Raw genomic sequence first — 14,916 nt, forward strand, 5'->3', positions numbered from 1 at the left:
CTCTATCCACTGAGCCAAACAGGTTAGGGCACAAACCACTTTCTTATAAAATAGCATAGTGACCTTTGGTGGTAAATTTATATATGGCAGATATTATCATTTCTATTACACAACTGGGAAAATGCTTGCAGATCTTGAAATCACACTTTCTGAGCTGTTCTAAAACAAAATTCTGCATTAGTCTCCAGTGAATATATTTGCCCTGAGGAGGAAATATTTATTCATATAAGTATATCAATAATTATTACTATATATAATATATATATAGGGTCTCCCAAAAAATGTATACACATTTTAACAGCTGATTCCATTACATTTTGAAAATGAAATGTATTTTAATATACATTGTCTTTATAATTATACAAAGTGTTTATACATTTTGGGGGACACCTCCATTATAATCATGTGAATATAATTATTACTTATATGTCTTAGTTTGCTCAGGGTGCCATAACAAAACACCATGAACTAAGTGGCATAAACCACAGACATTTATTTTCTCACGGTCTGGAGGCTAAAAGTCTCAGATCAGGGTTCCAGCATGGGCAGTGGCTGAGGAGAGGTCTTTTCCTGGATAGCAGACCCTTCTCACTGCATCCCCGCACGGCCTCGCCTTGGTGTCTATGTGGGGGTGCGGTGGGGGAGACAGTTCTCTTCTTAGAGGACATAAACCCTACCGTGTCCAGGCCTTCCCTTTATAACCTTATTTAATCTTAATTACTTCCCGAAAGTCCTATTGCTGTTTACAGTTACATTTGGGGGGGATTAGAGTTTCACCATATGGATTTAGGGGACACAATTCAGTCCATAGAATTAATATAGTTAAAAATACTTATTTTTCAAGCATTCTTACAGGAGTTTTTTCAAGTCATCTAAGGGACAATAAAATATTGTATGGTAATATTATTCTACATTCATTTTTACCTTCTAAAAGCTACTTGATAATTTCTTATATTACTACCAAAGTGAAATCTTTTTTGGTATGTTCAAATTATGGATATTTTTGTGTTTGTTTGTTTTGATTCAATTCTAAAAGGTGGATGAGAGAAATGTTAATTTTCTTTTCAAATGCAGTTTCCTTTTATTTTAATTAAATGTGAACTTTTTATTTCATGCTTATAGAAACTTGCATTAACCTTATGGTTTATGCTCAGGGGCCAAAGTAAAAAAAGCAAAACTGACTAATCCAAAATAAAAAGCATATTTTATTAATTCAAATGACTTGTATAGACAAAAACAGGAAAGGAAAATCATAAATGGACACAGCAGAATGATTAAATTCACTGGTAATAAAATGCAGGTGAATTAAAACCAAAAAGCCCATTTAATATCTATCAAATGACTAAAAATCATAAATCCCCAATGATGATAAACTTAAAAGTCATACCCTACTATCTACATTATATATTAAGAAGATTTTCTTTGAAAGTCATAAAAATATTTATAACTTTGATCACAGAACTCTCTACTAGAAATATTTCATAACAATGATATTCAAACATTTTTCTATGTTAAATAAAAATACTTTTATGTAAAAATTAATGGAAATGCTGTGCAATTTTATCTAAAAATCTATGGAGTCATCTAGGTAATTCTAAAGACTATACTAAATGGAAAATAATTTATAATATAATAAGTGAAAATCAAAATACAAAATTATGAATACACCCATTATAAGAAAGAAATATGTATACTGCCAAGAGCCAAAGGCAACACTTGAGTGGGTGTGTGTATGTACACACCCATACATGCATGTGCACAGGCACACAGCTACTGATCTTGGGTTTTTGGATGGTGAGTCATCTAATTTAGTTTCAAAGAAAAGAAACCACTTCCATATCTCCTCCTAAATAGGTTAAATGAATATAAAGAAAGAAATAATGTAAACATTAGAATCAGATATAGTAGGCTCACAATAAGCATTTGCTAAATGAATGAATAAGTTAATGACTAAATGACTAATAAGTTAATGACTTATTAACTCTTCTTTATATTGCTCTTCCTATGGAGTATTCCTGTGAAGTGTTTCTTAAAGTGTGGTCCCCAACCTGCAGCATTGATATCACCCAAGAATTTAATAGAAATGCAAATTATCAGCCCATTCCAGAAACTGAGAATGAGCCAGAAATCTCTGGTTTGACAAGTAGTCCACGTGACTTTGATATATGTGATGCAAGCTCAATTCAGAGAAACATTCACCTAGCCCCGTGGTCGGCAAACTGTGGCTCACAAGCCACATGCGGGTCTTTGGCCCCTTGAGTGTGGCTCTTTCACAAAATACCATAGCCTGGGTGAGTCTATTTTGAAGAAGTGACATTAGAAGAAGTTTAAGTTTAAAAAATTTGGTTCTCAAAAGAAATTTCAATAGTTGTACTGTTGATATTTGGCTCTGTTGACTAATGAGTTTGCCGACCACTGACCTAGCCCAATTGATACTACTTAGACCATATATTCCACAGCCCCTATCCCACGAAAACAAGAAACAGGAACTGGGTTCACAAAACATTCCCTAATGATGTTATATGATGGTCAATGTGAGATTTAATTGTAGACCCAAAAGCCCATCTTCTTTAAGTAGAGGTCCAGTAGCACTTCAGTTAAAGAAAGGCATTGATGTATAGCCTTAAAACATAAAAGATACAGAAAGCTAGTATTTACAGGAAAGCCCTCAAGCAAAGAAAAATAATTAAAGACTATACCTGAAAACAAGATGTAAATAATCTCCTAGGTCAACATTCTATCAAAGTATAAGACAAATACTTCTCTAGCTTGTCAAAGGCCAACCAAGGGGGCCTCATGGGAAGAAAATCTATACTTTGAAAACTTATAGAAAAAAATGAGTTTAGAAATCAACTTTGTCATTCATCACAAAATTCACATGAGGGAAACTTTATAAGTATTTCTGTTGTGAGAAAATCTTCAGAGAAATGTTTAAATCCCATTTCTCCAGAGAATTCATGTTGGGGAGGCCAATAAATGTGATCAGTGTGGGTACGCATGCTGCCAAAGATGATATCTTCATGTTTACTCTTGGGTCCACACAGGAGAGAAGCTATATAAAGTAAAATCAGTATGAGGAGGAAAATGTAACTAGACATCTCATGCAAAAGCCACATAAGAAACATTCCTAAAACACATACAAGTTAGTTGTGGGTTGCCTGCTCTTAAAGAATTATTATGCTACTATGCCCCTTGGTTGCTGGTGATAACTGAGTAAATTCTATTCAACATAACAAAAATTAGACGTGTGGTTATTATGTTTAAGGTCATTCTTAAAGTCTATGAAAGCTAGAAAAAGTGAACAAATAATAATGTCTGTCCTTCTGGAAGACTGCAATCAACCCACAGAGATAACTCAAAATGCAATCTTTTTTTTTTTTTTTAAATAAAGCAGGCGGTGTGTTTAAAAAGTGACAAAATACAAGGAAAGGATGAATTATTTCCAATGAGTAGAATTAGGAGAGGAAGTTGAGTTTAAGATGAATTTTGGAGATGGAAGATGGGTAGGGTTTCAAAGGGTAAAGTGGCTTAGAGAAAACATACTTGGATGGGGAAGGAAAAAAAGGGGGAAATAATAAGCAGGAATCTGGAGAGAGGAAAACATGGTATAGCAGGCAGACTAAGGCCCCCTCTCATGTGTATCCACATTCTAATCCCCAGATCAGGTGACTATGTCAGTTTTCATAGCAAAAGGGTTGTAGCTAGACATAATGTCACTAGCCAATTGTCTTTAAGATAGGGAAAGTATCCTAGATTATCTGAGGGTCTCAATGTAATCACTAGAGATAGCCAGAGGAAGAGATGAGAAAAGAGGCAAGGTTAGAGTGATGGAACTACAACTTTTGAAGATGGAGGAAAGAGGCCACAAGCCAAGGAATATAGGCCGCCTCTAAAAACTGGAAAAGCAAGAAAATGAATTATCTCTTTCAGCCTCAAGAAGGAAACACAGATAGGCCAACACCTTAATTTTAGCTTAGTGAGACCTATCTGAAGTTCTGATCTCCAGGACTTATAAGATAAATCTGTCTAGTAGTAAGCTACTAAATTTGAGGTTACTTGCTACAGAAGTGATTTTTCAACATTTTTCATCTCATGGCACACATAAACTAAATATAGATGGCCAACAGACACATGAATAAATGCTCAAAGTCACTAATCATCAGAGAGATGCAAATTAAAGCGACAATGAGGTATCACCTCACACCTGTCAGAATGGCTATCACCAACAAATCAATAAATGACAAGTGCTGGAGAATATGTGGAGAAAAAGGAACCCTTGTGCACTGCTGGTGGGAATGCAGACTGGTATAACCACTAGGAAAAATAGAGTGGAGTGCCCTCAAAAAAGTAAATACGAGACTGCCATTTGTCCCAGTGATCTCACTTCTAGGAATATGTTCTAAGAATCCCGAAACACCAATCAGAAAGAATATAAGCACGCCTAGGTTCATAGCAGCACAATTTACAATAGCCACCAGCTAGAGGGAGTCTGGGCCCCAGGATGACCCAGGGACCAAGAGCTGCTCTACTTACTAGAACAACTTCCCAGGACAGTCACGTGAGGAAGAGATATGACAACAAGCCACTGACACTTTCTTCCCATAGTTGAACCTGCCCTAACAAACACATAGAGTTTCTGGCACAAAATGTGAGGTTAATAAATGCAGTTGTTGACTTTCTTGAAACTAAGTCAAACTCTACCTCAGCAGATTTAAACCAGTCTCACATGATGGTGCACACACAACTCTTTCAACCCGTTTCTTCATTTGTTTCCAAAGATGGGATTCTAGCTTTTCAGAAACAGATCACATACATTTAGATAGAAGACATATCTATATTAAACGTATCAGCAAGGTATGAAAAAGAACTAATTCAAAGAGAAAGTGAAAAAAAAGCAAGCAGCAGCAAAAAGATGGTTACCAATTCCCCAACTGAGAAACCTCCAGGAGCCTGCATCGTCACACTTTCACAAACATGAATTCCCACATCTAATATCACACGTAGATGAAGGAAATGCCCGTTATCATCTCAAAGCTGGTAATAGTTCCCTACATGACTTGGGTTACCACGTGGCCACATTTCTTTAGGATGACAAAGGAGGACCCAGTAGATGGTTTTTAGAGGAAGATTTTTTTCTGCACAAAAACTTTGTCTACTTTTATATCTTTTCGACTGAACTACAAATGTATCACCTCACAGCTCATTAGGCTCGGAAGGAATATGTTAGCTAATCATTCCCTAGCCTTAATGATGCATGGAAATGGGCTGAGCTCAGCTCCAGGCAGGCTGACCTCGGAGGCCGAGCAGACAGGCCACACAGCCACGTCCAGCTTTTGCAGACCAAGACTTAGATCACTGACAGCAGAGGGCAGGGGAGGGGAAAGAACCACTTTATGCTCCAATATTTCAAAATTTCCACATTTTCAGGGTTATAATCTAAGATAGGATTAAAGTGAAAGATAACTGGGTATTTATCAGGTGGGAAAGGGATTAACCTGAACATTCTCTAACTCTAGGGTAGAGAAAAGAAGGAAGGGAGAATACTTACCAGGTGTTTAATTTCATTTCTTATTTTTATTTTTTTGTTAATCCTCACCCAAGGATATTTTTTCCCCACTGATTTTTAGAGTGGAAGAGACAGACAGAGACACATAGGTGTGAGAGAGACACATTGATTGGTTGTGTCCAGCACGTACACCAGGCCTGGGATTGAGCCTGCAATTGGGATACGTGCCAATGACCGGAATTGAACTTGTCACCTTTTAGTCCCCAAGCTGGTGCTCTAACCACTGAGTAAACCAGCTAGGGCTGACTGGGTGTTTATAAAAGATAACTTATGCAGCCAGCTCTGCCACCCTGTCTTAGTTCATAACTAGCATATTCCATTTTCCATCTTAGCCTCTCCATATCTTTCACTGGGTGAATTCCAGGTACTTTCACCACTCTTAGCACCATTGCAACAGAATTTATTTGTCTAGTTCCTAAATTGTACTGTATGTTTTCTACAAGCAGGAAATACATTTCCCAACTGTGTGCCTTACTTTCCTGTCAGAAAAGGAAATGTTAATTATAATACTATTACTAACCTTACAGGGTTGTTATGAAGGTTAAGTTGGTTTATACATGCAAAGTGCTTTGAATTGCACTTGACATATGGTAAGTGTTCCAGAGATATTTGCCATCATTGTTTTTTATTGTTATTTTAAGAAGTTAAAATATAATCTTTGTCCATAAGGAGTTTCAATCTATTTAAATTAATTAAAAATTAAGTATTTGGTTCTTCAGTCACACTGGCCACATTCCACAGGCCTGTGGCTACCATACAGAACAGAACAGATATAGAAATAGCCATCTATTACAGAGCCTTCTATTACAGAGATACTGCTGAATTATATTTAGTCTCTTGTCAATTTCCAAATTCCCTTTCTCTTTCACTAAAGAGAAGGGATCATATCTATTTCACCATCATATTTCTAGCACTAATATATTTTTATTGATTGAAAAATTCTACAACAGTCAGCTTAGCCTATAAATTCTCGCCCATGTTCAAAAAGCAACCCAGCCTGGCCAGTGTTGCAGAGTGGTTGAGCCTCGACCCATGAACCAAGAGGTTACTAGTTCTGTTACTGGTCAGGGCACATGCTCAGGTTTTGAGCTCAATCCCAACCTCAGTAGGGAGTATGCAGGAGGCAGCTGGTGATATTTCTCTCTCATTGATGTTTCTATCTATCTATCCCTCCCTCTTCCTCTCTCTAGAAAATAATAATAAATAAATGTTTAAAAAATCAATAAAAATGTTTTAAATGTCTTTTAAAAAGGCAACCCAAATGTTTTCACCAAGTTTCAGACTTAGAAACTAAATTTCTGCTAGAAATCTCCAATATAATGTCCTACAAAACTTCACATTGAACATATTTACTAGTAGTATCCTAGAATCAGTCTTCTCACTATATATTGTTTGTATTAGTGACACCAACACCCAAGCACAATCTCGTACTAGAATCCTTGGAATCATCTGTGGAAGAGAGAGCTAGCTGTCTCTTAGAACCTGTTTCCCATTTCTTTGCCTGGATACGAAACAATTATATGTTCCTGCCTGCTTTGTATTCTAATTTGCCTATGTAACTAAGAGGCCATACAATGTAAGTGGAAGTTATAAGTGTAATTTTCAGGCTGAAGCTCTTAGAAAATCTCTCTTCCTCCTACGTGCTCTATTTCCCTGCCAGCCAGCTGGATGGAAGGACTCCCAGGTACCAGGCAGGGTGGAGCCACAAGGTGATGCATTTGAAGTCTATCCATCACCCACGGAGGAAAGATTCTCACCTGCCAGGAACATCTGCTTTGGAAAGTTGTGTGAGAAATAAAGCTCTATTTGACCAAACTAGAGGAATTTTGGAGTTTTTGTTAGAGAATTTAACATTGCTTTTGCTAATATGTCAACCCTTTCTTCCTCTCTGGCTCTCATGTTTCAAATCCAGTCAAATATAAAGTATATTGACCATATACCAACTAAATATTTTTCATAATTATCAAGTATCTTCCAGAATCCTGTGTCTCCTCCACTAAAATTCTTACTAATTATTGTTTCTATCTCAAAAAACCTTTTCGCTTACTAAAATGAGGCAGTCAAAACCCAAATCAATCTTTCTAGTGATCTTGTATTTTTATCTTAAACACTTTGTATCCCCACCAAACCAGATGCTCATTATTTCCATGTACCACCCAATATTCTCCCATCCATGCCATTGTTCAAAATGTTTTTTCCACCAGAATATCCATAGCTGCCTTTCAAAATCATACTCACCTCATAAAGCATTATTTGAATTCACTACTTCCATTATATTTTGTCTCCTTACATTTTTCTATTTGTTGTACTTTACTCATGCCTTTGTGATCCCCAATATTCCTCCTTTATTCATCATACCTGGAAGCGTGCTCCATGAGAAAATAAAAGACTATGTACACAGGGTGGGGCAAAAGTAGGTTTAGAGTTGTTCATATGGAAATAATACAAAATGAATAAATAATAGTACAAGAATAAACTCTGTGTTTCAGGTATTCACAACTGTAAACTTATTTTTGCCTCACCCTGTATATAATCATCCTGTACCTACCTGAATCATAGTAACCATTTCAAGGGAAGGAATTCTGCCTTACTTTTAACTTGAAAAACCAACCAACCAACAAACAAATAAAAAAAACACCTGTATAGTGTTGTGAACATAGTAATTGTTTTAAACACTAAAATAAGCAAAAATTCAATACAATGTTCAAAGCACTGAGCCAGGACTTTGAAGAAGCCACCTTCTGCTTCCAACAGCTCCTCATCTAAAATGAGCAGCCGGTGGGGGTCAAGCCAGAAAGTTAGATGGCATCCTTGGTATCTGGTGCTTCCTTGATCCCCCAACCCTTCAATCTACCAAAAAGTCTCACTAGTGTCACCTGCTAAAGATATCCCAAACCTGGCTTGTTCTTTCCATCTAATCTAAATTACCGTCATCTCTCATCCGGACATCATGTGACATTTGACAGTTGACTCACCCAAACTGAAGACAGTATGATTCTGTTCTTTGCTGATGCTGCCACCTCCTTTTAAACCTGCTAGCCATTTCCTGTTGCTCTTGGAATGGAGGCAGGGCTCCAAATGGTCTGGCTCTTTCACCTTTCCCTTGGCTCACCTCCTGCAAGGTTCCCCTGTGCTCTCTCAATTTCATCCGTCTCAGCCTCAGATTGGTTTTATAACCCATCACAATCTTTCCTTAGGGATGCCATTTGTGATCTGCTGGATTGGACCAAATTGCCCTGACATAGGTACCCTAGCACTATGTCATCACCTTCACAGATTTTATCATGGATGTAATGTGAACTTGTTTGTGAAGTTGTTTGATAAATGTCTACCTTGTGAAGGCAAGGATTGTGTGAATTTTCATTGATGGTTGCTTAGCTGACATATGGTAAATGCACCATAAATATTTGTTGAAATGAAGAATGATAAACATAAACAGATAAACCTAAGTCTATTAATATTTTTCTTTGTTGAACCTTTCTCTTAAGAAGTTTATGTTCACCCTAACTGGTTTGGCTCAGCAGATAGAGCCAGCCTGTGGACCTAAGGGTCCTGGGTTTGATTCTGGTCAAGGACATGTACCTTGTTTGCAGGCTCCTCTTCGGCCCGGGCCCTGGTTGGGGCCAATGCAGGAGGCAACCAATTGATGTGTTCCTCTCACATCGATATTTCTCTTTGTCTTTCCCTCTACCTTCTACTCTCTCTAAAAATCAATGGAAAAATATCCTCCATTGAGAATTAAAAAAAAAAAAAAGAAGTTTATGTTAGACCAATAAGACATGGAAACTCCAGTTATGTTGCATTATAAAGTCACAAAGAAGCCCTTGATTTCAGTAGGTAATAGAGAAAAATTCAAAATATGAAAACTTTTCAGCTACATGGTAAAGAATAGAGCAGAGTGCATGGAGAAGAGGTGTTGTGGGAAGTAGGGAGGGAATTTAAGCCAAATGGAGTCACTCTACAAAACAAAAACCCAGGAAAGAACTTGGGCTGTGAGGGAATTCACATTCTGAGAAATACAAGTAATGTGGCAAGTCAGAGGCCACAGAACTGAAGGGGACTCATAAGAGAAAAGAGAATAAGACAGCTTCTTAAGGGACATGAAATTTTATTCTGAAAACATTATCTCACTCAAATGTAATTACCTAGTTACATAAATAAAAGTGATATATTTTAAAAGCCGTTTATTGAACTCACTTTCTTCTGAAAATGTCTCCCAATTGGAATATATGTTCTAAGACACACATACTCACACTTTTATAATATTAACCACAACTGCTAATACACACACACACACACACACACACACACACACACACACACACACACACACACACACATATATATATATATATATATATATATATATATATATATATATATATACTTTTCAGTCTAAAGAACAATACTAAAATTGCTTTTTTGTTTGTTTTCAGGTACTGGTACATCTTTCTGTAAGGATGCCATGGCAACTACTTCTTTAAATAAACATTGAATATACTTCTCAAGGTTCACTTAGAAAATAAATTATTGTTGCATATTTTCTGATTACTAACTTTATAATAAAACTCGCACTGCTCCAGCTATACATTTCTTTCTATTACCAACATTTCTCTTAAAATACACTCACTCATACACAGAGAGACATATAATGCTCTTATTAACTACTAGAGGCCCGATGCACAAAATTCGTTCAAGGGCCTTAGCCCCGACCCCTGCCTGCCACCACCTCAGCCTCTGCCACCTCTGCTGCGGCCCTTGCCCACTACGGCTTTGTCTGGAAGGAAGGACACCCGGTCTAATTAGCATATTATGCTTTTATTATATAGACTAGAGACCCGGTGCATGAAATTTGTGCACTCAGGGTGGAGGGGTTCCCCAGCCTAGCCTGTGCCCTCTCACAGTGCAGATGCCCAGCAATCTATCTCCCCAAACAGATAGGCCCCACCCACCCATCCGGGGCTCCTCGATGGATTTCACCAAAAAGGTAGGCCAGAGCCGGGGGTTGCACCTCTGCGCCGCATGGAGCCACGGGACCCCCAGCCTCACCACGCGAAGCCACCAGGACCTGTCTCCACGTCGCGTGGAGCTGCGGGACCTGCCTTTGCACCGCACATGCAGCATCAAGTCCCTGCCCACCTGCATGCGCCTCACCACGCATGCAGTCCCGCCCACCTGCATGTGCCCACTGCACACGCAGCCCCCTGGTGATGGATTGTTACAGCGTGAGGGCATCACAGGATGAGGGCATGAATACCACATAAGCTTTTATTAGTATAGACTAGAGGTCCAGTGCATGAAATTCGTGCATGGAGGGGGGTGTCCCTCAGCCCGGCCTGCACCCTCTCCAATCAGGGACCCCTTGGGGGATGTCCCACTACAGGTTTAGGCCCGATCCCACCAGCAGTTGGACATCCCTCTCACAATCCGGGACTGCTGGCTCCTAAATGCTCGTCTGCCTGCCAGCATGATCGCTCCCTAACCGCTCCCCTGCTGGCCTGATTGATGCCTAACTGCTCCCCTGCTGTCCTGATCACCCCCAACTGCCCTTCCCTGCTGGCCTGATCTCACCCCGCAACTGCCCTCCCCTGCCAACCTGGTCACCCCCAACTGCCCTCCCCTGCAGGCCTGAACATCCCCAACTGCCCTCCTCTGCTGGCCTGATCTCGCCACCAACTGCCCTCCCCTGCTGGCCTGATCTTGCCCCCAACTCCCCTCCCTTGCTGGCCTGATCTTGCCCCCAACTGCCCTCCCCTGCCAACCTGGTCACCCCCAACTGCCCTTCCCTACAGGCCTGGTCACCTCCAACTGCCCTCCCCTGCCGGCCTGGTCGCCCCTAATTGCCCTCCCCTGACATCCTGGTTGCCCCTAACTCCCCCCCCCCCCCCCTGCAAGCCTGGTCCCTCCCAACTGCCCTCCCCTGCCAGCCATCTTTTGGTGGCCATCTTGTGGCAGCCATCTTGTGACAATATGAGGGTGGCCATCTTGTGGTGGCCATCTTATGGTGATGTCACGCAACACCACCTAGGCTTTTATTATTAGGATAAGAACATTATATCTATAAAAGTAGTTGTTCAGGTTTTTAACTAGCAAAAACATTTATTATACAAATAACTGCCTCCTCACCCCCCCACCTTAGCTTTCTATTTAGTAAGATAAGGTTTGATTATAAGAACTTTTGGTCAATGACAATAATGACAAACTACTGAAAGGAAATTTTAGAGGGTAAATAATGCATGGAAGAACAATCCCTTACATATGTTTAGGAGTTTGCCATTTGTTGTGTATTTGTTTGTGTGTAATCCTACTATATTCTAATAAAATAGTTGTAAAGCTGACAATAATGTCCACATTTAGCAAATAAAGGCACAATGACTCAAAGAAGTTAAATGACTTGCCCAAGTTCACCAGATAACTTAGTGGAGGTATCAGCCAATAGGACCTCTAATAAGTAGCTTATCTGTAATTTTCAATATCCGACTTAGCAACAGAGGTGAACATGTTAATAGACATCTCAATATAGACAGATACCAAAGGAATAGTTCTTTGTTAAATGTATGTTCATTCTTCAAAAATAATACATTACTTGTTTCTTTTTACTTTATTGGGCCTTATGGTCTCTGGTATTATTTTTAGTTCAAGTAACAGAAAATAAGAACATTCTTCTTGAACATTTTATTGTTGTAAAAATAAACTCAGTTTTTAATTTCTTGAAATCTTTACTGTAAATTACAGTATAATAGAAGTTCTGGGTTCACCACATGATGTTATAGTTATAGCTTAGTCAATAAAATGCTTTTCATCTGGAATACTTGGTTGAGTAGTAATTAATCATTCTTACTATAAGGATCAAACTCCCAATAATACAGATTGGCTTAAATATACATAGGCTTTTTTTCCTTTCTGCATTTCACTAATTAGCTTCTATTCTTAACCCTGGTCTTGTGCAAATAATAATCGAAAGAATATATATATGAACTTCCCTTCATTTCAATAGTTTGAATCTTAGATTTATACAAAAATAATACACAGAGTTTTTGAACCTAATGAGCCTGTTTCAATATTGCAGCGTCAATCTTATGATGTATACCAGTTTAGTAAACTGTATGATATTATGATTTAGAAGAAAGTAGTCGCAGGTCTATTTGGAGAGTATTGTTGGTGTCCAGTGTAGAAAATTAAACTTTAGGAACAGATAATCCTAGGTTAGTCTTATTCTCCACTTTGCATTGTGGATATTAAAAAACAAACAAACAACACTCAAACTATTGAGAGATTTGTTCTCTCATTTTTAAAATGGGAAAGTAATTTTCATCTCTTAGTGTTGTGATGAGTATTAAATACTATATTAAGCATTAAGTAATATTAAATAAAATATTGATTAAATGTTAAATAATATTAAATAAAATATATAATATAATTGGTATTTTGTTTCACTTTACAGGATTTATTTCCCAGATACAGGCAAATATAAGATGATGTATAAAATTTAATATTTTGTATAACTTTCCTTTCAAGATGTTTTATTGACATTACTATTTCCACACATTATAAAATTTCATTATTGTTTTCATTTGTGGTATCCTTTCTCAATTCTGTATCAGTCCATAATGGCTCTAAGTTGTGGAGAGCTTTGCCAATATGAAAAAGTTATCTTTGCTGACTAAAGCAACTTTCTTTAAAATAAACATAAACTTTGTGGCTACCCAATAGCCCTCTTTATGTGTATTTAGAAAGAGCTAACAATGTGGTAAGTTGAAAAGATTTAGGAGCAAGAACAATGTAAACAATATTTTCTGCATTTTAACAGTTAAGGAACTAACTTGGAAGACTTATCTATGCCAGTATTTCAAGTGACTCCCACTTCAAGATAATTTAAGGTAGACTGGCATATCTGGTCACTTGGATCTTTTAGTTAAATAAAAATGTGTATTGGAGGTGTCACATTGAAATAAAGACAGTGGTGGACACCTGTAGATTTTCTTTGCCCCACAACTCCTCACCCCTTTCTTCCAGTGAAGTACATTGCTTCCTCTGAGTAAATGAATGGACCTCCACCCCAAACTAAGATCCACATGGTTCTGATTCTGGGGAGAAATCCTTATTCTCATTTTACCCCTGAAAATAGGTTAAGAAACACTAGCCAAGCTTGGCCAATCACAATTCTTATAATTCTATCTCTCATCTATCTATCTATCTATCTATCTATCTATCTATCTATCTATGATCTATCTATCTATCATCATCTATATATCACCTGGCTATCTATCTATCATCTATCATTTATCTATCCTGCATCTTTCTTTCCTCTGGATTTCCTAAGGTGATATGATGTAACAATGGTACTCCCCAGGACCATACCTCACTTCTTCCTGAGTCATATGGGAAACCTACCTCTAATATGTGAGAATGAAGCTAACAAAGAGGAAAGCAAATTTCATTCAAGTATTTGTTCTCTTAATCAATCAATCCTATATAATAAAACCCTAATATGCTAAGTGCCTGTGCATCTGGTCGTCTGGTCATCCTTTCAACCAATCAAAGCATAATATGCTAATGATATGCTAAGGCTGCTCAAACATTCACTACAATGTGCACTGACCAAAGGGGCAGATGCTCCAACTGATAAGTTAACTTGCTTTTGGGGTCCAGCCAATTGGGACTGAGTGAGATGGGCTGGACACACCCTGGACCCCTCCCACAGTCCCCCACACTCCCAACCTCCCAGCTGACCAACCTCCCGCATCCCTCCCCGGCCTTGATTGTGTACCGGTGGCGTCCCTTGGCCTGGCCTGCACCCTCTCACAATCCTGAACCCCTCGGGGGATGTTAGAGAGCTGGTTTCGGCCCAATACCACAGGCCAGGCCAAAGGACCCCACTGGTACACGAATTCGTGCACCAGGCCTCTAGTAATTTAATAAAAGAGACATAAAATACTAAGATCCAGTTCTAGGTACTTGGAGTACATTAAAAAAATAAAAATGCATGGAGTTTACATTTTTATAGAGGAGGTAGCTAGAGAGAAAGAGGGAGAATTTACTAGAGGGACAGGAAAACATTCAATAAACACAACCAAAAGTAAGTTATATAATATATTACAAGGTAATAAATGTCACATAAAAAAAAAAAAAAACTTGCCAGATTAAGGGTGTTCAAAGAAGTCCCAGGTTCTGAATAGAATGGTCAGAGTATGACTCATTAAGAAAATAAAATCTGAGAATTCAAGAAAGTGAAGATACTAATCATGTGGATTTCTTGGGAGAAGTCTAGATGACAAGTGAAAAGGTCCAAAAGTATAAAGTGCCCAAGAAACAGAACAGTAGTAGATCATGTTGGAGTGTGAGCTGAA

Source organism: Eptesicus fuscus, chromosome 2 (genome assembly GCF_027574615.1).
Source record: "Eptesicus fuscus isolate TK198812 chromosome 2, DD_ASM_mEF_20220401, whole genome shotgun sequence".
Lineage (NCBI taxonomy): Eukaryota > Metazoa > Chordata > Mammalia > Chiroptera > Vespertilionidae > Eptesicus > Eptesicus fuscus.